The following is a 9,794-nucleotide window of genomic DNA, read 5'->3' on the forward strand; positions in this document are numbered from 1 at the left end:
ACAATTCCTCTGAATGAATTAATGGCTCATTATGCATAATTATGTCCTCCAAAATTCTAATAGTTTCTCCATTGCTAGGGATCCAATTTAGATGAGAGATAAGTTTCCAAATAAGAGAGCATTGCTTGATTATACTGACTTCAAAGGGATGAAGGTATTTAGCTTTGAGGATTTGGCCCACCATGAATTTGGGTGAGTTTGAAGGTTCCAATCCAGCTTCACGCCAAAGGCACAATTCAATAATGAAGGGTCTCAGATACCTAAGCCATGGTGGAGTTTGGGAGCTCTAACCATGGCCCATTTAATAAGGTGAAATTTATTTGTGGAACATTTTCCTCCTTCACATAAGAAATTCCAAAGGAGGCCTCCAATATTCCGAAGGATAAACTTGGTAGCAAGAAGAGTAGAGAAATGGAATAAGGGGATCGTGGTTAGAACTGCTTTCGATAGGAATGATCTCCCAACCAGATTTAGCCAACGTGCCCCCTAGGATTTGTTGAAATATGGCAACAATAATATTCCAATTTAATTTGTCATTGAATTAAATTGTGAATTAAAATCAATTTAGTCTTAATAGCTACTTGGAAATAATTTATTTATTTATTTTAAATTAATTAGTTGGAGAAATTCAAGTTAGAAGTCTTTCTGAAGTCATGCAAGAGTTATCCCTCAAAATTAAGGAGATAAGATTGAGTTATATTTGAGTTGTAATTAGTTAACTCAATTTACTGAGTTAAGTCCAGTTAAATTAGTTCCAAACTATTTGAGGAACTAATAGTGAGTTAAGAGTCAGTTGATGCATTAATGCACTCAACTAGTGCTACTCCAGTTAACTGAAGATTCTCTCATTAGAAACTCACGCATGTCTATTCTGAGAAAGACCCAGTTGAGATTAATGTTCAAGGACAGTGTACTATCAGTTGCATGTGTTTTCTCATGGAGAAAACTCATGCATGCATTCAAGGATTTAATCCTTGAGGATTGCACAGTTTTGGAGGAGATCATCCACTTGGTAACAAGAGAATCATCCCAGAGGAATAGCGCAAGGAAATAGGAGCTTGGAGGGTAGAGAGGAAGGCTAGAGAGAAGCCAAGATTGCCTATGAGTGTACTTAGAGTTGGCTAGCTATGAGAGCTAAGGCTTTGTATATTTCCTATGTATTTCCACCATATATGATAATACAAGAGTGTGGGGTTTTTAGCTGAAGCTTTTGTTGAAAATAGCAACAAGAAATGCTAAAAATAGCATTGTTATAAATAGCATTTTAGGATATACTCCAACTTTGTTGGAAATAGCAAAAAATAGAAATGTTAAAAATAGCATTGCTATAAATAGCATTTCGGGATATATTCCAATTTTGATTTGTCCTTGAATCAAAATTGAGAATTAAAATTCGATTTTAGTCTCACTAGTTGTTAGAAAAATAATTAATTAATTCATCTTGAGTTAATTAGTTGGAGAAATTCAAACATGAAGTCTTTGTGAAGACATGCAACAGTTATCCCTTTGATTGAGGAAGTTATCCCTTAATTAAGGAGATAAGGATGAATTGTATTTGAGTTGTAATTAGTTAACTGAGTTAAGTCTGGTTAAATTAGTTCCAAACAGTTGGAGGAACTAATTGTGAGTCCATTCAGTTAATGCATGCATGCATGCAACTAGTGTACTCCAGATAACTGAGGATTCTCTCATAAATAACTCATGCATGTCAGTTCAGACAAAGACCCAATTTAGATTAAAGACAGGGACATTGTACTATCAGTTGGAGGAATTTTCCTATAAAGGAAACTCATCCATGCAGAAGGAATTATCTCCTTCAGGATTGCGCAATTATTTCAGAGGTCAATGTTGTGTGTGAAGTGAGAATCACACAGGTTGCAGCTGGAGGACCCAGGATAAACTGCACAAGGAAATAGGAGGCTTGGAGGACTGAAGGAAGGCATATGTGTTGTCTATTCTGTCTATGAGTAGCAGTGAGGTATTATACTGAGAGCTGGATAGCTTGTGAGCTAAAGCTTTGTGTAATCCTGAGATATTTCCACTTGTATGATAATATAGATAGCGAGGTTTTTAGCTGAGGCTTTCCCCAGAGTATTCTTTTGTGTTTCATGTGTATTGATTCTTCTTCTCTGTTCTATGTGTTCTGGTCGATCTTGCTCAAAATCGATTAAGCTTCTGCAAGTTTGATTATAGAAGTAGATTAAGTAGTTTACTTTAGTACATTGCATAATCAATTTGATCTACAGTGAGAATTTCTACATGGTATTAGAGCTAGCTGATCTATAGAGAAATTTCTACATGGTATCAGAGCTAGCTGATCTATAAAGAAATTTCTATATGGTATGGTGAGTCTTGCTCTCCTCGGTCTTCCTAAGAGCTGGCATAGCTACTAGGACTCAGTGAATGGAAGAGAGAAACTGCCAGATTGGGAACGACTCTAGTTGGATCTGATGCAGGAGGAGATCAAGTGGAGCACCAAAGATGGTTCTTCATCCAAGGAGGATGAAGAAAATCGAGCCTTAGCTAGTAAGGAAAGGAAAGGGAAGGAGAAGGATTCTCATTCCAAATCGAGTTCTTCCCATGGTGGGAAGAAGATTGACAAATCTCAAGTGAGATGCTTTAATTTTCATGAGGTGGGCCATTATGCAACTAATTGTCCATTGAATAAATCTAAGAAGGGATCCTCGGAAGGATCTAAAGGTAAGGCATTGGCCTCTCAGTTCGAGTTGGATTTTACCCTCATCGCATGCATGGTTTCATCGATGATGGGTTGTGGTTGGTTTCTTGACAGTGGAGCCTCATTCCAAATGACCGGCAATAAGAGTTTGTTCAGTACCTTGGAGGAGAAAGACCTCCAGATGCGCATAAAGATGGGTGATGATGGAAAGTACTGTGTTTCAGGTGAAGGTATTGTTGTGTTTTAGAGGGAGCATGGAGCTCACATCACCTTGACATATGTGAAGTATGTGCCAGGACTGAAGAAGAACTTGGTATCAATCGCAATGGTGGAGGACAAAGGTTATGATGTTGTCTTCAGTAAGGGAAAGGTTTTCCTTACACACATCACCACGGGTCAGGTGAAACAAATCGATTCACAGGTACAGAGCCTATATGCTCTTGAGGTTCAAGATGCATGCAAAGCCTTGAGGAGCAAGGCAAATGTTGGGAACTTGGTGGTTGAGAGGGAGAGTACATTACCTCTCAACATGCAGCGCCAAAATAAATCTCAGACAATTATGGAGGAGCCAGAATTGGTGAATCAGCTTCAGGAGGTTGTGGAGCAGCCACAACTGGAGAAGCCGAGAGGAGATCGAGTGGAGGCATCCACTCATGCAGAGACCTCTAGTAGCGGGAAATTTCGATCCAAGCGGGTGGAGGGATCACATGCAACCATACCTCCAAGTGTGAGGTGGGGCAATGTGAAGTGATAGTCCCCAGAAGGCTGAAATAGGGGCAGGATCCTTGAGGTACCCAGCCTCTTTAATTAGACCTTTGCTACGGGAGCCCCAACGAGGAATAGTAGGACTAGTTGAGTGGGTAGAGACAAAAGCGGATGGAGCGGTAGAGGGAGCTTCAGCATCAAAGGGTGTTTCTAGACCAACAAGGAGGTCATTTGGGAGATCAGTTACTTACTTCTCAGTAATTGAGTTGCAGTGCAGCATTGGGTAGCACGATGCAACATGATGAGAGGAGGTGCAGTGCAGATGCATGCTGGGAGATAGGACCAACAGCAGCATGGAAGCAGCAGGAGGAATCAGTTTGATTGATGCAGTCAGAGATCAAAGTGATAGAGGCTAGAGCAGTCAGATACTGAAAAGCACAGTGGTGCAGAGTTTTTCAGTGGACAGAGGCAATAGCAATCAGAGACTTTGATGACAGAGGCATCATTCTAATTCAAGTTGGATATTTTTTGTGTTTCTAGAGTTGTTGGAGCAACAACACTTGAGAGAAGTGTTGCATGCAGAACATTCCAAAGGTTCAGGATTAGGTTCGAGCTGAATGCCTTTCTTGTTGAGTGGGAGTGTTGAAAATAGCAACAAGAAATGCTAATAGAAATGCTAAAAATAGCATTGCTATAAATATCATTTCAGGATATACTCAAACTCTGTTGGAAATAGCAAAAAACAGAAATGCTAAAAGTAGCATTGCTATAAATAGCGTTTCAGGATATATTCCAATTTTGATTTGTCCTTGAATCAAAATTGAGAATTAAAATTCGAATTTAGTCTCACTAGTTGTTTGAAAAATATTTAATCAATTTATCTTGAGTTAATTAGTTGGAGAAATTCAAACATGAAGTCTTTGTGAAAACATGCAACAGTGATCCCTTTGATTGAGGAAGTTATCCCTTAATTAAGGAGATAAGGATGAGTTGTATTTGAGTTGTAATTAGTTAACTGAGTTAAGTCCAGTTAAATTAGTTCCAAACAGTTGGAGGAACTAATTGTGAGTTCAGTCAATTAATGCATGCATGCATGCAACTAGTGTACTCCAGATAACTGAGGATTCTCTCATAAATAACTCATGCATGTCAGTTCAGACAAAGACCCAGTTGAGATTAAAGACAGGGACATTGTACTATCAGTTGGAGGAATTTTCCTATAAAGGAAACTCATCCATGCAAAAGGAATTATCTCCTTCAGGATTGCGCAGTTATTTCAGAGGTCAGTGTTGTGTGTGAGGTGAGAATCACACAGGTTGCAGCTGGAGGACCCAGGAGAAACTGCGCAAGGAAATAGGAGGCTTGGAGAACTGAAGGAAGGCATATGTGTTGTCTATTCTATCTATGAGCAGTAGTGAGGGATTGTACTGAGAGCCGGATAGCATGTGAGCTAAAGCTTTGTGTAATCCTGAGATATTTCCACTTGTATGATAATACATATAGCGGGGTTTTTAGCTGAGGCTTTCCCCAGAGTATTCTTCTGTGTTTCATGTGTATTGATTCTTCTTCTTTGTTATGTGTGTTCTGGATGATTTTGCTCAAAATCTATTAAGCTTCCACAAGTTTGATTGTAGAAGTAGATTAAGTATTTTGCTTTAGTACATTGCATAATCAGTTTGATCTACAGTGAGAATTTCTACATGGTATCAGAGCTAGCTGATCTATAGAGAAATTTCTACAGCTTTCCCCAAAGTATTTTCATGTGTATTTTGCCATTGATTCTTCTTCTTCTGGTTATATTGTTTAGCTCAATCTTTAATCTTCCACAAATTGATAGTAGAAGTAGGTTATAATATTCTCCTTTATTTCATTATTTTGTTAACCTACCTGCACAGATTTTCTACATGGTATCAGAGCTGTGAACAGTATACTGAGAAGAGAATTTGAAGTTTGAAGTTCGGGGTTGCAGGTGCAAATCAAATTCATATCATACTTCGAGCTTGGCCAATGGTGTTCTATGGCTTGAGACTCGAGTATGCCTTGCAAGGTAGCTCGAATTACATAGCATGGAAAGATGGAATGGAGGTTGTATTAGAAGACAATGGCTTAAAGGAATTCATTGATCAAGAAATCCCAAAGCCAGCTTCAACTAATGCACAAGAGTTGGCTGAGTGGAAGAAGTGTGTGGCGAAGGAGAGATGGATCATCCTTGAGGGAGTTCAAGACCATATTTTCTTGAGTCTCCATGGGAAGGATACTCCATTTTCAATGTGGAAGATATTGAAGGACCTCTACCAGAACAATAGCGACCAGAGGAAATTGGCGCTCAAGGGTAACCTTCGAAGAATCAAGATGGAGAAGGGCGATACTATTTCCACATATTTGAACAAGCTCACCACCTCGAGAGATGAGCTTGGCAGTGTGGGAATAATTATTGTCGATGATGATATGGTGAGCCTCGCTCTCCTTGGCCTTCCAAAGAGTTGGAATAGCTACGAGTACTCTGTGAATGGAAGGGAGAAACTATCGGATTGGGAACAACTGTGTTCGGATCTTATGCAGGAGGAGATCAGGAGGAGCACATGAGATGGTTCTTCATCCAAGAATGATGATGAAGAAAATATGGCCTTAGCAAGTAAGGCAAGGAAAGGGAAGGGGAAGGCTTCCCATTTCAAATCGAATTCTTCTCATGGAGGGAAGAAGGGTGACATTTCTAAAGTAAGATGCTTTAATTGTCACAAGATGGGACATTATGCGACTAATTGCCCATCGAATAAGTCCAAGAAGGGATCCTCGGAAGGATCGGAAGGTGAGGCATTAGCCTCTCAGTTCGAAATGGACTTTACCCTCATCATATGCATGGTGTCATCGATGATGGGTTGTGTCAAGTATCTTGATAGTGGAGCCTCATTCCACATGACCAGTGATAAAAGTTTATTCAGTGCCTTGGAGGAGAAAGACCTCAAGATGCGCATAGAGATGGGTGACGACGAAAGGTATAATGTTTCAGGAGTAGGCACAATTTCTTTTCAGAGGGAGCATGGAGCTCCTCTCACCTTGACAGATGTGATGTATGTGCCTGGACTGAAGAAGAACTTGGTATCGGTCGCAATGTTGGAGGACAAAGGCTACAATGTTGTCTTCAGTAAAGGAAAGGTGTTCCTAAGACACATAGACACAGGTCATACCAAGAGGATAGGGATTTGAGTGAAGAATCTCTATAAACTAGAGATAGATGATTGTGCAGCATTGAGTACGAAAGCAGAATTGGTCCAAAGCCAAGACATTGACGAGTTGTGGCATAGGCGATTGAGCCATTTGCATCATGGAGCTTTGAAGATAATGCAGCAGATATCTATGGGACTTCCCAAAGGTAAACTTGAGCAAGTTGACACATGCAAAGGTTGTACCTTGGGAAAGTATGCCAAGTCTTCCTTTCATGATTGAGACGGTCGAGCAGAGGCTATCTTAGAGCGAGTTCATACTGATGTGTGTGAACCATTCTCGACGGCATCCACAGTGAAGCAAAGGTATTATGTGATTTTCATTGATGACTATTCTCGTAAATGTTGGATTTATTTCATGCAGAAGAAGGACCAAACTTTCAAAAAGTTTTGTGAGTTCAAAGCTTTGTTCGAGAAAGAGTTAGGGAAGAAGATCAAGGCCTTGAGAAGCGACAATGGTGGAGAATATGTCTCTCAAGAGTTTAAGGACTTCTGTGCAACGGAAGGTAGTAAACCAGAGATTTGACGGCACCTCATAACCCACAGTAGAATGGGGTGGCTGGAGAGGAAGAACAAAACTATTGTAGGGGCAGCACGGGCAATGTTGCATGACCAATGCCTACCACTTCACTTGTGGGCTGAGGCATGCAACACAGCGGTCTATTTGCAAAATAGAAGCCCGCATCGCATAATTGGGATGAAGACACCAGAGGAAGCTTTCTCTGGTAAGAGACCGGATGTGGGTCACTTCAAGATCTTTGGCTCATCGATATATTGCCATGTGACAAAGGATGCACGGAAGAAGCTTGAGCTGACAACAGAGTTGGGGATATTTGTGGGGTACACTAATACACCTCACAACTATCAGGTGTACTTGCCTACTAATCGGAGAACAGTGGTTCGCAGAGATCTCAAGTTTGATGAGCAAAAGGCCATGTGAGTTTCCCTTTAGAAGGAGCTCCAACTACAGGCTATGGAGGAACTATTGGTCCTAAGGAGGAGGAGCCTCAAACTGATGCAGAGCAGCCGCATGTAGAGGTTCCAGGAGTGGAGACATCCACTCAAGCAGAGTCTTCATGAGATGGACGAAAGCGCACAAGAGAAGCTGACAGATTGTTGGAGGATGCGAGAGAGAATGTGGGAGCACCATCTTCTCAGTGCAGACAGAGAAGGTCACCTAAGAGGTACACTGGATACATGGCCCTTACTGGGGAATGTGTTAAGACCAAGCCATATTTCTTTGAGGAGGCAGTGCAGCAGACGATTTGGGTTGATGCTATGTTGGAGTATGACTCCATAGTTCGTAACAGTGTTTGGGATGTGGTTCCGAGACCGGAGAACAAGTCAATTGTGAATTTTTGTTCTCTTTACAAGGTAAAGCAAGCTGCTGATGGTAGTGTGGAGAAGCATAAGGCAATATTTGTTGCCCGTGGCTTTTCACAGGTCAAGGGGATTGACTATGATGAGACTTTTTCTCCTATCGCAAGGTACTTATCTATCAGATCTATGTTGGCACTATGAGCACAGATGGGTTGGAAGATCCATCTGATGGATGTGAAGGCTGCATTCCTCAATGGCCAGATTGAGGAAGAGGTGTACATAGAGCAGTCAAAAGGTTTTGAGACCTTCGATCGTGAGTCACATGTGTGTCGACTCAAGAGAGCGTTGTACGAGCTGAAGCAAGCACCTCGTGCTTGGTACACCAGGATAGACAACTACTTCACCGGGTTGGGCTTCACAAAGAGTGAAGCGGATGTGAACCTGTACCACATCGTGGTGAAAGGTAAGTTGTTGATCATCATACTCTATGTTGATGATCTCATATTGACTAGTGATGATCAGTTGATCGTGTCTTACAAGGAGTACCTTGCAAGAGAATTCGAGATGAAAGACATGGGTCTCGTGCATTACTTCCTTGGCATGGAAGTGTGGCAGAAGGATGGGGAGTTGTTTGTGTCTTAGGGAAAGTATGCCAACGAGATACTTAGGAGATTCCACATGGAGAAGTGCAAGCCCATGCAGACTCCTCTAGCAGGTAACTCGATGAATGAGGTTACTACTTCAAGAGAAGTGGTAGAGGCTACTGTGTACAAGCAGCTTTTGGGTTCACTTATGTACTTAGTGCACACACGACCAAATTTGTGCTATGCAGTGAACTAGCTGAGTCAAACGATGGTTCAGCCTACCAGGATGTTTTGGAAGGCGGCAAACCATGTATTGAGATACCTTAGAGGCACATCTCAGTATGGATTATGGTACAGACGGGCAGAGGGAGTGAAGCTACAGGGCTTCACTGATGCGAATTGGGCAGGGAGTCCATCAGATCAGAAGAGGACATCAAGAGGGATTTTCAACCTTGGGTCAGCGGCAGTTTCTTGGTATAGCAGGAAACAGAGTTCGATTGCACTCAGCTCGGCAGAGGAAAAATACATGGCTACAAGTCAGGTAGCATGTGAGGCCATCTTGATGCGGAATATCCTAGTTGGTTTTTTTTATCAGAGGATGGATCAAACTGTGATCTATTGTGATAATCAGAGTTGTATCAAACTCTCTGAGAATCCAGTATTTCATGATAAGTCCAAGCACATTGACATCTGGTATCATCATCTCAGAGACTGTGTAGTGAGGAGGATCATGTTGTTGCTGTATATTTCGACAGAGGAGCAAGATGCTGACATTTTGACAAAGGCATTGTCAAAGTGTAAATTCAAGTTCCATAGAGATAGGATCGGGGTGGCAGATAATCCCTTTCTTGTTGACATGGAGCGTTGAAATATGGCAACAAGAATATTCCAATTTAATTTGTCCTTGAATTAAATTGTGAATTAAAATTGAATTTAGTCTTAACAACTACTTGGAAATAATTAATTTATTTATTTTAAATTAATTAGTGGGAGAAATTCAAGTTAGAAGTCTTTCTGAAGTCATGCAAGAGTTATCCCTTAAATTAAGGAGATAAGATTGAGTTATATTTGAGTTGTAATTAGCTAACTCAATTTACTAAGTTAAGTCCAATTAAATTAGTTCCAAATTGTTTGAGGAACTAATAGTGAGTTAACTATCAGTTGATGCATTAATGCACTCAACTAGTGCTACTCCAGTTAACTGAAGATTCCCTCATCAGAAACTCATGCATGTCTATTCTGAGAAAGACCCAGTTGAGATTAATGTTCAAGGACAGTGTACTA

Source organism: Pinus tabuliformis, chromosome 1_2, assembly GCF_031772625.1.
Source record: "Pinus tabuliformis cultivar Carrire ecotype Pingquan chromosome 1_2, CPIR1, whole genome shotgun sequence".
In the NCBI taxonomy this organism is placed as follows: Eukaryota; Viridiplantae; Streptophyta; class Pinopsida; order Pinales; family Pinaceae; genus Pinus; species Pinus tabuliformis.